This window comes from Archocentrus centrarchus, chromosome 16, assembly GCF_007364275.1.
Source record: "Archocentrus centrarchus isolate MPI-CPG fArcCen1 chromosome 16, fArcCen1, whole genome shotgun sequence".
Lineage (NCBI taxonomy): Eukaryota > Metazoa > Chordata > Actinopteri > Cichliformes > Cichlidae > Archocentrus > Archocentrus centrarchus.
The window spans coordinates 27,886,004-27,903,964 of NC_044361.1; the positions used below are offsets into that span (position 1 = coordinate 27,886,004).

At 42.3% G+C, this 17,961-nt stretch overlaps 1 protein-coding gene across 1 annotated transcript in view; it reads left to right on the forward strand.

The window, feature by feature from the left end:
* Window positions 1–360: 360 nt before the first annotated feature.
* The window catches only part of grik5 (glutamate receptor, ionotropic, kainate 5), a 127,151-nt gene continuing 109,550 nt past the window's right edge, over window positions 361–17,961 (forward strand). Inside the window, exon 1 of the mRNA XM_030749423.1 lies at window positions 361–434. The gene's annotated coding sequence lies outside the window, so the exon portion shown is untranslated. The remainder of the gene's footprint in view (window positions 435–17,961) is intronic.

The window sequence follows — 17,961 nt, forward strand, 5'->3', positions numbered from 1 at the left end:
AAAGGCAAAGGTGGAGCCTTTTCTGATTGACTAATTTTCACCCCTTCCTTTTCTTTTTTTGCCAAGGTGGGCTTCTTTTCTTTTTTGTTTGCCTCTTTTTAAAAGCAAGAAATAGAAAGAAGAAAAACACCTGCCCAGTCAATCCCCTGCACTCTTTGTACACAGAACTAAACTTCTTTTTTCACCAATTGTTGATTTCTTGCCTTGTCTATCGGGATTATTTTCTTTTCTCAGTATAAACACTGGATTGCTCCAGATTCCGTCTGAATGTCCTCACCCTCAGTGACACAGTGTGAACTCCTCTGACTCCCCCACAGCGTCCCCCCCTTGGGTGAAGTGCTAAAACTCTGTGGTCTCAGATCTCAATGCCTGTGTTGACTCACTACTACAGTGATACTATGGCACAGCGCTTCTGATACCGTCTGATTCATTCTGTAAGTAGGACTCTCTCTTTCTATGCGTGTATGTCTCCACATGTGTGGCGCATGTCATTAGCATGTGTTTAGCTTATGTATGCAGACGCACAGAAGTGGTGTGTCTCTCTGCAGTGTTGGTTTTTATGGCGTCTTCACAGCGGATTTGCTTTCCTGTGCTTCCTCCGCTCCAGGCATTTTGTGTGTGTATGTGTGTGTTTGTGTGTCTGCCAAAGAAAGAGATTTTGATCTTACAGCCAAGCTTACAACAGCATCAGAGTGGTGTCAGAATGAGGCGAACGGGGTGTCTTTCCCTGTGTGTGTGTGTGTGTGTGTGTGTGTGTGTGTGTGTGTGTGTGTGTGTGTGTGTGTGTGTATACTCCTACATTTTGGTCCTGAGGTTAATTTGAACTAATTAATCGTGAGTTTTTTTGCTTCTCAGAGCACTTTTTTGGTTCTCTGTCAGTGTACTTATATTCATTAGGGTGAGATGGAAAAGGGATGGGGGGGCTAAAACCAAAGAGGGTGAACCAGCTAATGAGAATGACTCTGATTCCCTGACTAGTTTTTTGTTGCCTCCATTTCACATCTAATGCTCTGAGCATTGCACTCCGGCTGCATATCATTTCAGCTTCCTTTTATCTCCTTATGTGTTGCTTGGATGAACCCTAAACTGAGACCCAGCCTCTGCAATGTCCTGCATATTACTAAGCCCATCTATCTCCACGGACACATCCACATCTTTATACACTCCCACAGTCACCAGGCCTTGCACCGGGAGACGCTCAATCAAGATAGTCCCTTCAAACAGACCAATGAACTGTGAATAACGCCATTACACAAACTCCCAGCTCAGAGCGTTACAGAGACAAAAAGATTGTGAGGGTGAAAAAAAAAAAAAAAAGAGAGAGAGCGAATAAAAAAGCATTCTGGAAATAGAAGAACAAGAGCAGAAGGAAAATGAGGAAGGAGACAGAGAGTGCGAGACAGAAAGCAACAGAGAGGAGGACACAGAGAAGGGAGGGTGAGAAACAGGGAGGGAAAAGGGAGCGCGTGAGTCTAGAGGGGCCGCAAAGCAGGAAAAGACCTCTGCTCCATGGGAGCACTCTGATGGGCTTAGCAAGGCCCTGCTTTGTTCACACTGTTGGTCAGCCTCTCAGAATTAAGATTACTAAATAATACGATTACTGCAGCTGCACACTGATAACACGCTGCTGCCGATCCCCTTTGTCACTGTCAGAAAACCCAGAGATGAGGGGAGGAGTGGCATATGATGGCATCAAAGGCATGAAAGTACTGACTACAGTACATTAGAGAATCACAAGGGCCCGGGCTTCTCAATATGGCTTCTGTGCTTGCCGCTGAGGTAGAAAGTAGAAAAAGTTGGTGTGACTTTTATGCAGCATGTGGTCATATAGCTTGCAGAGGAAAAACTACACTTAGCCCAGGAGTTTTCTTTTAAATAAATGCATGCTGTCATTATGTGCCCTCATGTGACACAAATTTTATTATTTTATCTTTTCTCCTCTTTTTAGCTCCAAAAGCTACTAAAAAAACAAACAAGTGAGCAGGGAAACCACTGTGTTTATAACCTCCTTGCACATGTGTGCACATAAACCAAGACTCTCATGGTGAGATATCTGCCCCTTATCTTGGTGTTTACGCCGCATCCTCTGCGTGGGCTATTTGTTTTATGTTTCTGCGCTTGACAGCTTTGACACAGATTCCTGCCAAGTTGACCTTGCACTTTGAAGTGTAATAAAAGCTGAATTCCCAGGCATCGATACATGTTCTTCTGGTAGCTGATAAATGGCCTGCTACCCCTCGGGAGAGGGGGAAAAAACAAGCAGGCAGCAAAAACCTCTGTCCACTCCTGCTCAGCGGAAGTAAAGTACAACTGTCTGAAACCCACAGCTCCCAGAGTAGTGAGCTAATATCAGGTCTGGGTTGGACTCAACCCCCCTCCTATGAGATATGAAGTATTTCTACTGTCCTCTCAGCAGGGGCAACCATTTGCCTGCAGAGCTGAAGATTAGCTTGGAGCGGGAAAAAGAAAAGACACATTTAGCATGTGATGGTGTATCATAGGAGTAACAAATAACAAACCAGAGCTGAGGGCACAAAACGAAATCAATGAATTATGACACACAGCACAAACATGCAGCTTAAATCGTCCCTAAACCAAGTTGGCAACCGTTCATTTCAGTTTCTGTTCCTGTGCAGCACGTTTGTCATCTAGCGAAGGTTTCATGTGCGTGTCTTCTGTATTTGCTTCAGTGACATTAAATGAACTCTGACCCCAGGCCCTCCGCAGCTCTGCTCCATGGTCACAAAATAACTGTGTGACTCACTCTGTAGAACCAGTCAAAGAGCATCCATGTTGGATTGTGTGCACTCCGCTCATTGAGTCCCGACTTGCAGAAACAGAAAAGCAATATGGAGATGATGTGCCAAATTATTAGTTACGTTTTCGTGACATTTAATCTTTTTTAAGTGCTTTTTGCAGCAGCAGCCTACAGTGTTGGTGCAGTACTCCCCAATCATTTCACTCAGCTTGTTCTAAATTATGGCAGAAATGCGCATGGTTCATGAGACAACCTTTTACAGTGAATTTCCCGTTGCCCTGCTTTGTACCAGTCAGGTCCTTTCAGATCACTGAGCCAATCATCCCTCTGGGTTACATTTTTATTTTGTGATTCCAGTTTTCATAGCGTTTGAGGATGTCACTGACTTGTGTTATTGTTTAGGCAAAAACATATTTTCACATTGTTTGCATCATCATTCATTTTACAGTTCTTCAGTGGGAACAGCTGTTCTCTCTTTAGCTTTAGCTGTATTGTGACAGGGAATGCTTGAGTCTTGTACAAATGGCATTCATTTCTAGTGTTAGAGCAAGAATAGATCATTGTCAGACTGCTATCAACACTGAGTCAATATTTTGGGACCGTGACTGGATGCTGCAATCATGCCCTGTGATGCCTCTTCCATGGGTCTCACACAGTCATTGATCTAAGGTGAGCTGGGCTCATTTGGGATATGAGATCTCTTCAAACACTGAGGAGCACTCCAGTTTCTTCTGCACTGCAGCCCACACAAGCCTTTGCTCCTGTCGCCTAATGTAGCACCAAAAAAAATGGCCCTGTTTGCTTAGTCGTTTGTCCAGTCCTGCTTGCTTCAGGCTAGCTGGCCTTGGGGGATGGATTGAGACAGTGCATGAATGTGTGTGTGTGTGTGTGTGTGTGTGTGAGGAAGGTGACAAGAAATGGACATCAGGACACGCATGCCTTTTCTATAATGTGCTCCCGGCTGGGCTGTTTGGCTGGCCATAAAGTGAATGCTGCTAATGGCCTTTCAGTTAATGGAGTCATTAAGACGGGATTGCGAGAAGATAAAAGCAATGTGTGTAATGTGCTTGAACTGGGGTAGAAGTGTGATCATTTGTATATGTGTGCTGTTACTGTAAGTGTTTTGTGCATTTCTAGTTCTTTAGTGCTTTAGTACCTGCATACACAATAACAGTAAGATGGCAGTTACTCTCTCCTGCATTAGCATTAGTAGAAAAGGTCAGTATTCTATCAGTGTAATTGTAATACGGTCTGAGGGGCTCAGGTGATCAGTCTTGACCCGACCTGTCCTAATCAGCCGGCTGGTGGAGGCTCAGTGAGTCACAACTGTGATGTTTTACTGGAGATTGCTGCTGCCTTGCGTGAGCGTCTGAGTGACAAAGGCGGATAAATCTAATTTAAGGTCATTTCAGGAGAATGTGGCAAGGATGGAGAAAGGCATTTTGGGTAGAGTTGCGTGTTGTTTTCATGGTGGCACGACTGCTCATTATGTCAGTTTCTTGATTTTAACCAGAGGGAAGGCTTATGTCACTGTGCCCATCATTTTTCAGGCTTCAGTTGTGGGTGTTCCAGCTTGCCTCATGCACTTTTATGCATTAAATGAACGAAGCCTGGGAATTTTTTTTTTTTAAATTTCTGGCAGAATTCACCATAAGTCACAGTATAAAATAATTAAAACAAAACAGAAAACTTTATCTAATTAGGCAAGCATAAGACAGCAAGTCAATAGCTTCACTTGCTAAATTTGGTTTGTTTATCTACTTGTAAATTTGTAACTTTTATTAAGAAAGATCCTTTTTTTTTTTACATTAAAATAGTGTATTTCACTACACTGCTTACAGATAGTCCACACTAACAAGTTGTTCCCAGCCTCGTGGGTAATACACATATTTATCTGTCTGATGGTGTCAGTGTATCTAGCAGAAGATCGGAAAATAAATTTCAGGGTGAAGGAGCTCACCTTTTAATCTAATCAGCTGGTAAGCAGGCAAAGCCTGCAGCTGGAAAATGGAGTCTCAGCAGAGAATATCATCCCGCAATCACCGATCAAACCTGTCTGCCCACCCCTAAGGAGACCTGGGGGGGGGGGTCATGATTCGGAACACATAAAACTGGTTTAATTTTATTTAGGGATTGGCTTATGAGGGCATATTTTCCACAATTATCATTCAGATTAAAGTATAAACCGGTAAATTGATATATGTGTATCTGTTTTTGTTTGACAGTCCGACTACAGAAGAGCAATGTCTTTTATCACAGTATGAGCTAAACCCTCTGAAAGCATTCTTGTACTCTTCTGTTCATCTGCTCTGATACATTTCTACATAACTGCTTTTGAGTGTAAAATTGTTGAAAACTCATTCAGGTAATAGCAGTGTCAGCCTCGGTCTGGTAAGTCTATTTCACATTTTCACTGCTGTTCCTGTTGAGCAGCAGCTTGTCTGACATTGTATTAATGGCACTCATCGTGATCATCATATCTGTGGCACAGTTTAGCGCTGAGGTTTCACGAGAATCCGTGTTTGAACTGTTTCTTTAATATACTTGAACAAAAAAGATGTCATTAAAATGTAAAACTGCATAAAATGTTACAATGTACATAAAGAACTCTGTCTTTACTTACATCGTAAAGTCTGCCACAAAACCGACCCTTTACAAAAAAACACAACTTAAAAAAATAAGTATGCAAATCACAAGTAGTAAGGTGTGACAAAGATTTGTCTTTTGTTTTAAAACCCGTCCTCTTTAGCAGACTAACCTGCACGTTTCATTAGGTGATATATACACTCACTGGGTATGCCTTGCTAGCATTGGACTGGACCCTCATTTTGAGATTATTTGAGCTCTGTGACATGGTGTGTTATCCTGCTGGAAGCAGCAGGACGTGGGTAAACTGTGGTCATTACTGATTGGCAACAGCACTCAGATGGGCTGCGGCGTTAAAACAATGCTCAGCTGGTACTAAGGAGCTCAAAATGTGCCAAGAAAATATTCCCCACATCATTACTCCACCGTCACTAGTCTGAGCTGCTGATCCAAGGCAGGATGGATCCATGCTTTCAAATTCTGAGCCTGTCATCTAAATGTTGCAGCAAAAATCGAGACTCATCAGATTAGGCAATGTTTTTTCAATCATTTACTGTCCAGTTTTGGTGAGCCTGTGTGAATTACAGCCTCTGTTTTCTGTTCTTAGCTGACAGGAGTGGCACCTGGTGTGGTCTTCTACTGCTGCAGCCCGTCTGCTTCAAGGTTTGACGTGTTGTGCATTCAGAGATGCTCTTCTGCTTACCTTGGTTGTAACGAGCAGTTATTTGAGTTACTGTTAACTTCTTATCAGCTCAAAGCAGTCTAACTGTTCATTTCTGACATCAGCAAGGCATTTTCTCCCGCAGAACTGCTGCTCACTGGATGTTTTCTCTTTCTCAGACCATTCTTTGCAAACCCTATAGACGGCTGTGTGTGAAAAATCTCAGTACATCAGTGCAATACATCAGCCTGTCTAGCACCAACAACCATGTCACGTTCAAAGTCACTTAAATCACCTTTCTTCTCCATTCTGATGTTTACTTTGAATGACAGCAGGTTGTCTTGATCCTGTCCATAGGCCTAAATGTATTGAGTTGCTGCCATGAGAGCAGCTGATTGGATATTTGCATTAACAAGAGGTTGAAAAGATGTACCTAACAAAGTGGCCCCTGAGTGTATCTATACCTATATATATGGAAAATTATCCCAACTATTGCAATTACAGGTGTCCTGGGTGCTTCCCAAGTCAGATAAATAATCATGTGTGACATTTACAGGTACCCATACTCTGGACATTTACAATTTGAAAAAGACATAAGACTGGCACTTTTCTGTGGAAATATATCTTAAATAAATCTATTGAATGTGTTGGTGCAGAACACTGAAATTTAAAATTTGTTTGCCATGCTTGTGACATTTCTGAATTGGTCAGATTTCCAGCAAATACAGCCCAAACTGTGGCCCCACTTGTTAAACACACATTAGATACACAAGATGTTGACTCCTCTTCTCATTCCTGAAATGTAGTCAAAGGCCAAATTTCATCATGACTTCTATATTTTGCTGCGTCTCATTCACGCCTCAGCACTGGTATTTTGGGATTGTGAGTCAAGAGCCTGTAATCAGCTCCACCAATCAAAAGTATTAACATACGAGTCAGTTCCAGCTCAGCTGCCTCTGTCCAAATGGTGATGCAGCAGTTGATTATGGGGCTATTGCCTGATTTTAAACTGCTGCATATTTAATTGTCTCAGTAAAACATAAATACTCCAAATGGGCTCATCTCATGTAATCATAACTGAATTTAAAAACATCCAGCATATGTGATAATTTAAGTATTTTTTTGTTTTTATGGATTTTAGTTTTCTGCAAATGTGTGGTGGGATCTGGAAAATTGGCACTCGCTTTTCTGCTGAGTCAAATAATTGGCTGTGATGACAACCCGAAGCTGTTGGCCCCTGCTGCATCTACATACACTGAAGTGCCATTAAATAGTACAATATTATCTGCATCATCGCCTTTTTGAGGCATAACTTTCAGATGAGCTTGGATGTAAAGTGGTAGCCTGTGAATAGTGTAATTTCATACACCCAGGGAAGGAAGTGTTGACTATAATTAAGCTCATATGGAGGTGTGCGTGACAAGGAGCGAGGATTCTTTGCTATAGAAAAGAAACTCTTTAAACAATCTGACACCTTCCTGGAAGCAGTACTTTTCTACTTCACTTAAGCTAACATTTGCAGCACATTATCCAGGAGGCTCAGTTAAAATGAAAAACAAATTTTGTCTCTCTGGTTCAGTGGTACTTGATGTAATCTGCTGTGTTGTTTGACCAGTTCTGTTCCAAATCATCGTGTGCTCAGGAATCAGAGTCTGAAGCTCAAGTAATTTAAGTCCTATTCTCATTTCTGCAGCGACTTTTAACCAAAGCCAAGAAAATTAATAGTAAAAGCACACAGTATTTCTGATTATACATGAACATCTGACTGCTCGAGTGCAAGTACAGCTTGTGTCTACATACCATGCTTGCACTGTACGTGCAGCGGGAATGTTGTGTAGGTGTTTTTTTCCGTCTGTGTCGAGATGAGAGCCGTATTGTGCTGCCCGTGTATGTTTACGATGTTCTTGATGTTGGATTCAAAAAACGATGAAAGCCTATGGGGAGGGGGCTTTCATCGGTGCATTCTGCCAATGTCATGGTTCGCGTTGGTGTGTGGTGGATGCCAGAATCAATGTATTTCACGCAAGCAGAGATGTGGTCATGCTGAGAAGCACAAAGAATTTCAGACTGCTCATGAGACAGTCTTTGATCCAAAGAAAAACAGGCTGAGAGAGCACATACTGTACTCTACAGCCTATTAGCACCTGCAGTCAGCCTCAGTTCTGCTGCTGGCAGGTCAGTAGAAGAAAGTCAGAAAGAAAACCTAGAATACAACATGTTGTTTTACTTAAAAATTTACAGGTTCAAGCTGCTGCACAGTACGTATTAGTGAGAGAATTATGAATTAGGAATAGATTGTAGGTATTAAATGTCAGGTGCTGCACTGACTTTAATGTTATTTAGTGGCATCTTAACCTGCAATAACTCATTGTTTTGGATACTTGGGAGCAGCAGAAACGATCACTTATCATCTCATATCAGTACAGCACCTAGTATATATCAAACAGTATTCATTTGTGCTCATATTTCTGAACCCCAGATGAAAGCAAGTCCAATATTTACACTTTTTTACTTATGCTTTTGGCCTCCACAAACTCCTGAGGGAGATATCTGGCTCTTTAGGTGCCAAATGATCCGTTATGCTCACTAGCTAGTCACTAACAATATGCCATCAGTTCTTGATGCTGAGCAGGTAGCATACAGGTTTTGCTGTAAACAGCTGCCTGCTGTGTCTGGAAGTAAGGCTGTTGGGGGGGGATGGAGGAAAAGGGCGCGAGGGAACGGAGACAGGGAAGCGTGAAGGAAGGAAGGAGAAAGGCGGAAAGGCGCCTGGGCCGGAAGGGACAGCAGAGGGAAGGGAGAAGGCGCGAGGCGACAGGCGAAACGAGCACGGGGCAGGACGGGGCGAGCGAGCGAGCGAGAGAGCGAGCGAGAGCGAGCGAGCGAGCAGCGAGGAGCTCAGCGAGCTAGCGAGAGCGAGCGAGAGCGATGCGAGCGAGCGAGAGAGCGAGCGAGCGAGCGAGCGATCGAGCGAGCGATCTCGATCTAGCGAGCGATCGAGCTAGCTAGCTATCTATCAGCTATATATACATCTACCTACTACCTACCTACCTACCTACTACCTACCTACCTACCTATCTATCTATCTATCTATCGATCTATCTATCTATCTATCTATCTATCTATCTATCTATCTATCTATCTATCTATCTATCTATCTATCTACACTGTTTGTTAGGTACAGCTTGCTAGTACAAGCTTGGACCTAATTCTTTGCTCTACTGGATTGAGATCAGGTGACTGTGGATGCCATCTGATTACAGTGAAATAATTCTCAGGTACAAGAAACCACTTTGACATGATCTAAGCTTTGTGACATGGTGTGTCATCCTTTTGGAAGCAGCCATCAGCAGATGGATACAGTGTGGTCATAAAGGGATGGACATGGCCAGCAGCAATGCTCAAGTAGGCTGCTGTTTTAAACAATGCTCAGTTGGTTCTAAGGGGCCCAAAGTGTGCAAAGAAAATATGTGCTACAACATCACACCACCAGCACCAAAACCATTTTCACAAGGCAGGATGAAGCCATACCTTCATGTTGATTATGACAAATTCTGACCCTTGACATCTGAACCTTCCAGCACAAATTGAGACTGTGCAAATTGTGGCTTTAGTTTCCTGTTCTTAGCTGGCAGGGGTGGCACCCAGTGTGGTCTTCCGAGCTGCCGCTCACTAGATATATTTTCTTTTTCAGACCATTGTTGTGAAAAATCCCAGCAGTTCCTGAAATACTCAGACTAGCCCATCTGACACCACATTTAAAGTCACTTAAGTCGCCTTTCTTTCTCCTTTTGGTATTGCTCAGTTTGAACTTCAGCAGGTCATCTTTCACCATGTCTACATGCCTAAATGCACTGAATTGCTACAATGTAATTAAGTGATTAGATAGTAATAATAAATGTGCTTGTTGGGGTTTTCCTCTGTAATATTGTAGGCTCTTGACCTCACAATATAAAGTGCCTTGAGGTGACTGTTGTTGCAGATTTTGTGCTATAGAAATAAATTGAATTGAATTGAAAATTGCGATAATGAGCAGTTGAACAGGTGTAGCTAATCAAGTGACTGGTGAGTACTTTTTACTTGTTTTTGTTTGATGTCTTTCCATGTTTCACCATGACCACACTGGATTGTCAGGTTCATCGTCACACTGTTAGCAGGAATGGGCAGAGTAATGTTTTTCTCATTGTGAAAGAGCTTCAAGGTAAATTCAAATGAGTCTTTCTGATCAAAAATGGATCATAACTCCCCTTTAAAGAACTAGCGTAACGATTAATGGTGTCATTTAATTATCAGTAATTGCAGTATGTTTAAGTTATAGTTACACTTCTCATGCTTGCCTAAAGTCATAAAATTACAGTGTTACACTGCCATAACAACCAGCTCATTAACTGAAAATGTTAGAATTTAATAAGCACTGTAATCAATTAACTTTAGTCAATTGTTGCATATGAACTGAAATATAAAGTTAAACAGTGTGCAGTATTATTTATGTACAGTACTAGGTAGCTAGTACAGTTACTTTTTGTTTGCCCAGTGAAGAATTCTGATAATGTCAGATTTTTGCCCTCTCTGAAAAATATGGCGAAGACACGCATCCTTCATTTGCAGTGCCCGTAGAACTGCGTACGCTCACCTCCTGATATCACCATTTCCCAATTTTGCCACCCAGTCTCAATGGGACATAATCAGTTTGCAAGCAGTTGGCCAGTGGCACTTGCCAGTGATATTCTGTCTCCGATAATAACAACAGTGTCTCATAAGGAGGATAACCTGCCTTATTGCTCATTGGATTTACATACAGCAGGTAATCGTTGTGACTGCAGGCTATCTGTGACTGATGGTGTGTGTCAGCACTGTACATGCAGCCTTTGTTTTCATTTGGCAATCAGGCCTGTCGGGCAATGCTGCTGCAGAGATCAATGTAGCATTTGGATGATTGTAATATGTCTGTGTGTGTGTGTGTGTGTGTGTGTGTGTGTATAAAATTCAGCTAAATGCATACCTGTGGGCCATCATCTTTGCTGCCTCTATGTATCCATCTCACTTAGTGTATTGCTTTGAAAAGAGAGGACACATAGGGCTCTTTTTAAGGGAGACCACAAAGCAACCTGATTTACTCATTCTCAGTGGCTTTGATATCAAAACACTGGTGTACAATAATCTCTTTTAAAAGGAAACCCAAATTCAAAAATATGTTAATAAAGGGAAGTATGCGTGTAGAACCGCATGCTCCAGGCTTCTTCAGTGAGGGGATGCTGGAGGTGGAGGGAAGGTGGTTTGGGGTGGGTTGGGGGGTGGATGGGTGATGGGGAGAGATAGGAAGTGATAGCTCAGCAAAAAGGTGTAAAATCCTCTGGTGGCTAACTAATCTGCCAGGCTTAGGGCTGCTGGTTTTCTCCATACCCTCAAGGAGTTAAAGCAGAAGCTCTATCTGGGCCCACCTTTCAAGCTGCCTGGGACACGGCCAAGGGGGAAACCCAAACACATCGATAGCCATCACAACGGGGGGTTTGAGTGGGGCATGGGTGGGAGGGTTGGGGTCTCTAACTCTCTATCTTCTTCTCTGCCTCCTTTGACCCCCTCCTTCAGCTTAAGCCACTGCTTTCTCACGGGTATGGCAGAGAGAAGGTGAGGATGGAAAGAAGGCGTTTACAGTAAGAATGGAAGAAAAAACGAGGGAGCCCTGTTGAGTGAGAACAATCGACAAAAAGAAAGACAGGAATCAAACAAACAGGCAAGCCCAGAACAGCCGTGTTTTGTTTTGCTCTGATCTGGAGCCAAAATCTGGGAGTATGCTTGTGGTGCAAGTGTTTGTGCATGTTGGTGTTTTTAATGTGAGTGTGCACGCACAGCACAGAGACAGGTGCAGCAGGCTGGGCCAACGGAGAGTTACTGTACCTCAGGAAGAGAGAGAGAGCAAGAGCGAGAGCGCGAGAGAAAGAGTGAGAGGAAGAGAGCAACTCTTTTGAAAGTGCCAACCGGACAATCTTTTGAAGTGGCCCATATTGGCATAACATGAATAATCATGAGCAATGTTTGCTGTCGAGCAAAAGCGAGGCTGAAGGTGTGAAGCTCATTAGAGAGCAAGAGGCCATGCTGATAAAAAGAAACTGTTGCCTCGATCATTTACTGCATCGAAAAGCCCCGCAAGTTCATGCGGGTAGTATTTATCATTTTAACCCTCGTGTTCTTCTAATCGTGCGTGCGCTGATGAGAAAGACTGGAGACACTAATTAAAAAGAAAATGTAGATAATCTACTGTATTATCTATTCATTGCTCAGCATTTCAAAATTACCTACCAATTATGTTGTCAACTACCCAATGATACTACTTTGCCTGCACGTTTATAACAAAATTCTAATAATTTTTCACTGCAAACGCCTTTTTGTAGGGATACTTTTCACTTTTTTCAGTAGCTGAAAACAAACTGATGATAATGTCTATTACTCCTGCTACGTTAGCGCAAATTACACAACTCTCCCAGCATTTCCATTTCAAATCATTACTCATCTATAGGCACTTGGAATATTAACCCGGTGCTTCCCCAAGGCTGAAAATATGAACCAACACCCTTATAAGGCCCATGCAGCTCAGTGCAGCGGTGGTGTGATTAGAAACCCTGCCTGGTGAACTGCGAATACACTCACCAGAGTTGATAGCCTCCAGTATGGCAGGCTGCTGGTTATGAATAACCCTATGCACAACCAGCCCTCCCCCATTTCCACTGAGGGTGAAACCACACGTTTTTAATGCTTTTCCATTACTGTTTCAGGCAGTGCTCTTTAAGCTTTTTTTTTTTTCTCTTCTAGCATACTGAATACATGTCAAAGCACAGAGTTCATCTGAAAGCATTAGAGGAATCAGTAACAGCCCTTAAGTCTTTCTGAGGCGGGATCAGGGTGAAGAACATTGGTTAAAGGGAGATGGGAGGGGAAATGTGTTTTGGTCTTATAAGCATCTGACAGCTCCTCCATAATAGTGGGCTAATCCGTTTTATGCAGCGTGTGTCTGTCTGTCTTCTTTTACGCACACTCGCAACATCCTAACACTATAAAGATTTACAGCAAGCCTGCACGCACATACAAACAATACAGAAACGCAGATCCATTAGCATTCTTGGACAAACTGATGAATGACATTTGAACTGTGATCAGTTCTTGTTTTGGCATCTGTCAGAGCTGCTTGAGGCACTGTAGCTAAAGACTGGGGAGTAATACTCCAAGGCTGAGGTGCTATAGTAAGGCATATGGCCATTCCTGGCACAGTACTGTGAGCTAGTTAGACCCCAAATTAACTCACTGTAAGTGCTAATGACAGGTGTCCCTTCATGTTTGGTTTATACTATGAAAATACTTTGAGATGCCTGCTAACGCAAGCATCCGGATGCTGCGGTGTGAAAATATTCTGTAGGATGAGGGGCTTCATCTATCGCTGGGCACTCTTTCAACTCATTAAAAATTAATTTATATCTGACATTTGATATCCATTGTGGAATCACTTCAGTGACATTGATGTGACAGACTTAATTTAGCCAGTTAGGTGACACGAGAGAAAGAAGTAATTTTTGTCCTTTCCGTCATTATCTTCCTCATTGCATCCTGTGATTGCACAGACCAATTAAAACGAATTAACCTCCCATCCAGTTCAGCCTTCTGCCGCCAAATTGTTGTGTCATTTATAAAGCATTATGGCTGCCCCAGCTCACTCTTTGTTTTTTTGTTCCACTCTCTCAGGGGCTGTCGAAAGTAATAATTGTGTTTCTTGCTGTGTGATAATGCGGCGCTCTGTGTTCCTTTCGGGTCTGTATTGAAATCTCGATCCTGTCCCTCTGTAGTGGCTATCTCCCTCTGTATCTGAAGAACTGATGCTATCTCCCTCCCCCTGTGAATTTCCTCCTCTCCGGCTGAATTATCCAGTCTCTGCCCTATTGCTCTTCTCCTCAGCTTTCAATATTTCCTTTCTGGCTGTCCTGTCTTCCACACCCCATCTCTCCTTTTCCACCATGTTGCTCCTTCTGTCTTACTCTTCTCGCTTTCTTTTTTGTCACTCCTCTCCTTTGCCCCTTATCTGTCTTCCTCAATCACTCTCTTCTGTCTCTCTTCAGACTAACTTGGTATCCTAAAGACGCTTTGCATGTCTCTGGCCAGGAAGCATCGGAGTGTAACCTGCTAAATTGGAATGTTATGGTGAAGCAACACACACGCCTGAGAAACTCTTGAGTTAATGGACAATTTACCTCACCTCATTGTTATAGCCTTTACATTCATTAAGCCCCCCTCTGCTCCCTCTTTATCTTTCTCCCACTCACTGTTATATTCCTTCATTTTCTCCTTTCTTTCTCTGCCCTGCTTGTCTTCATCCTGAGAGTCTGGTTACATTCATCTGCCCTCCTACTGTGTGCTTCTTGTTGCTCTGGTGTTTGCCTTTTCCTCACTGCCACCATCCCCCCTCCAGCTTCAACTGTCCAGTCTGGTTCCCTCAGCCTGTTGGAGTAAATGGCAAAAAAAATTGGTAACAGCCAGCCATAAATCAAGCCAATTGAAAAACATCACCATTAGAGCCCTTTTCTTTCCCTCATCTCTTCTTTTCTGTGCCCTTCACCTTTGTTCCAGGAGGCAACCAGGGAGGGAAAGTCAGCTATTAGCAAAGCATTGAGGGGGGGAAAAAAGAGGCTTCCAGAGAAAGTGAACTGTAATGACAAATAAATACAGCACGTGCTACCACACATGTGTGTGCATTTATGGATTGAGATCTATTTCTGAAGCTGTTATTGGTGCCTGGATGGTATGTTCGCTGTCCTGACCCGAAGCTTAGAGGAGAAGACTCATGCAGAAGAAGGAATATCCTTGTGTCAGCACATCCTCAATCCTTTGTGTGTGTATGGCCACACATGAATTACAGGCTTAGGGAGTAAAGAGAAAAATGCGTCACAGTGACACAGTACAAAATGCCCAAAAAAGAAATAGACAGTGGTAGGGTGCATGATGGTAGAAACACATTTACAACGAGTGGGTGAAGCAGTGCATTAAACATGCTGTGATACACAGACAGAGATATTAGAAACAGACAAACTGTATCTTAGTTTATAGAAAATGGACACATCCATGCAGACACATATTTAGTTCTAGCAGCTAACTGCAGGTAGTGGTGCATTGTTCAGATTTTATTGCACTCATAAAAGGCAGCATCAGACGGAGGCACTGTCTGGGTTTGGTTACTGTGGTGACTCTTGTCAAAATGCATGGCTGAGACCGTTGTTAACGGTCTCAGCAAATAAGCAAAGCAATCAGTTAAATAAACAATACAATCTGTTACTAAAATGGTGGTGTCTACCATACAGATTCATTCACCGGCCACTTTTGCCTTTACAAGTGCCTTAATTCTTAATTAGTGCTGACAAGGTGCTGGAAACATTCCTCAGATATTTTGATCCATATTGACATGACAGCGTCACACAGTTGCTGCAGATTTGTTGGCTGCACATCCATGATGCAACTCTCTGATACAGCATCTCAATCTAATGAAGTACCCAAAGGTGCTCTATTGGACAGAGCTATGCTGACTGTGAACTCTTTGTTATGTTCAAAAAAATCAGTTTGAGATGAGCTGAGCTTTGTGACATGGTGTGTTATCCTGCTGGAAACAGCCATCAGAAGATAGATACATTGTAGTCATAAAGGGATGGACACATTCAGCAGCAATATTCACATAAGCTGCTGTTTTTAAGCAATACTCAGGTGGGTCTAAGGGGCCAAAAGTGTGCAAAGAAAATATCCCCCATACCATCACACCGCCAGCACCAGCCTGAACTGTTGATACAAGGCAGAATGGATCCATGCTTTCATGTTGTTTAGTCCAAATTCTGACGCTACAGTCCAAATGTTGCAGCAGAAAGAGACCAGGAAACAGGTTTCTAATCTTTCTCAGTGTTGTCCAATTTGTGTGAGTCCGTGCAAGTTGTAGCTTTAGTTTCCTGTTCTTACCTGACAGGAGTGGCATCCGGTGTGGTCTTTTGAACTGCAACTCACTGGATATTTTCCTCTTTTTCGGACTGTTCTCTTAAACCTGAGAACAGATGGTTTGGGAAAATCCCAGTCAATCAGCAGCTTCCAAAATACTCAATTAAATCACCTTTCTTCTTCATTTTGGTGCTCAGTTTGAACATCAGCAACTTGACCATGTCTACACACCTAAATGCATTGAGTGGCTGCCATGTGATTAGATATTAGATTGATATTGATTAGATTAGATATTTGCAGTAATGAGCAGTTGACATAAATGTCTGTGCCTAAAATCGTATTTGCACAGGGCTACACCAGGGGACCCCATTTGCACAGGATAAGCAAAGTCTGTGTTTACTGTCATTATCCCCACATATGATAAAAATAGATTACAAAGTGTGTGTTCATTAGTTATGGCCCTTTTATCCACCTACTGTTAATAGGCTGTCACATAAATACTGTTGAGCTTGTTGAAAGACAGGAAAATGTTCCTCAACACATGTACCTCATTATCCTTTGACGCATTTGAGCTAGCTCTTCGTGTAAATGGGTCTCCATGCTGTGTAGCAACATGAGCCGCTGCTGTCCAAAATTTCATTTATAATTGCAAATATAGTCTTCATATTTCTTGAGCAGGAGTGGACAGAAGAAAAGAACAGAGACAAAAAAAGGCTTCAAAATTTTTTACAAATAATGGACATTTCAGATTTACATGGGATTAAACTCACAGATGACCCCTGCTATTATTACAAATTACCTCAGGTCCTTAGGTAATACTAGCCCCATATGAATAGTGCTCAATAGAAAGCCTGCCCTCCAAAAACTAGTGAAGGAATGGAATTTTGATTTTTGTGCTCACAGTAATTAAATGTTACATTTTATATATGTAGTTGTAAAGTGTCAGAAATTAAACACAGAGAAATGTATTAGTTACAAAGCCTTATTTATAGTTTTATCTGTGAGATTGAACACAATATGGTGATAGCTGTAACTTAACATTTGAATCTAACGTGTACCCTGACCTGTCACATAAGTCTGTGTGAGTAAAAAAAAAGTTCAGTGAAGAACAAATTAACAAATGGTAGAGAAAAGACACCTCACACACAAGCTCATATGAGAAGTATTGATGCATATACTGTTTGCTTGCACTCACATCTTCCACACACTTGACTGAACCACACATGCAGTGACACATCTTGACAGATACACAGCCGTCTACTCATCCTTACAGACTCACAGTGCAAAGGCCATGCTGCACAGAGGTGCTGATGGCTGTCATGTTAATATGCCAGAGAGGCTGGAGGATTGGGTTGTTACCAGCAGGATGAGTTGGAGGAGTAGAGCAGAGGGAGGAGGAAGATAACGTGTGGGGAAAAAGGAAGACTTTAATTCTTAAATGATTTATCCAAGTTTTTTTTTTTCTTGACAAAAGTGACATCTTCTCCTAAGCAGTGATCAGGTGCCTAATATGTGTCAGTCAGTCAGTCAGTCACTCAGACAAAAGCATCACAGAAAACAGGGCTGGATACTACCCACAGCAGTAATACTAAAATAGTGTTATTTCCAACACCAAGGACTGTGCTACATTACATCTATTGTGTAGAGCGGCACAATGCGACCATATTGAGGTTTAAAGTAACATTTGCAGCAGGAGCGCAATCCTGCATTTTTTTTTTAAATGTGATTTTGGAAGGTACACACTCCAGCAGCCCCAGCCAACCATAATACCCAAGATAGCATTATGCTTGCCAAATTCATGGGTTGGTCTTCATCTTCTGAGTCTGTTTTCTTGTTAAAGTAGAGATTTAAACAATACATGGGAAAGCCAAGCATGTGTTTCTTTTTTTTTTTTTTTTTCTGTCCAAACAGCCATTAGGCTACAGATAAAGAAACAGGCTCATCTTACTAACAGGACTCACTTCTTATGGTCAGTAAATATCCTTTAACCATGAAT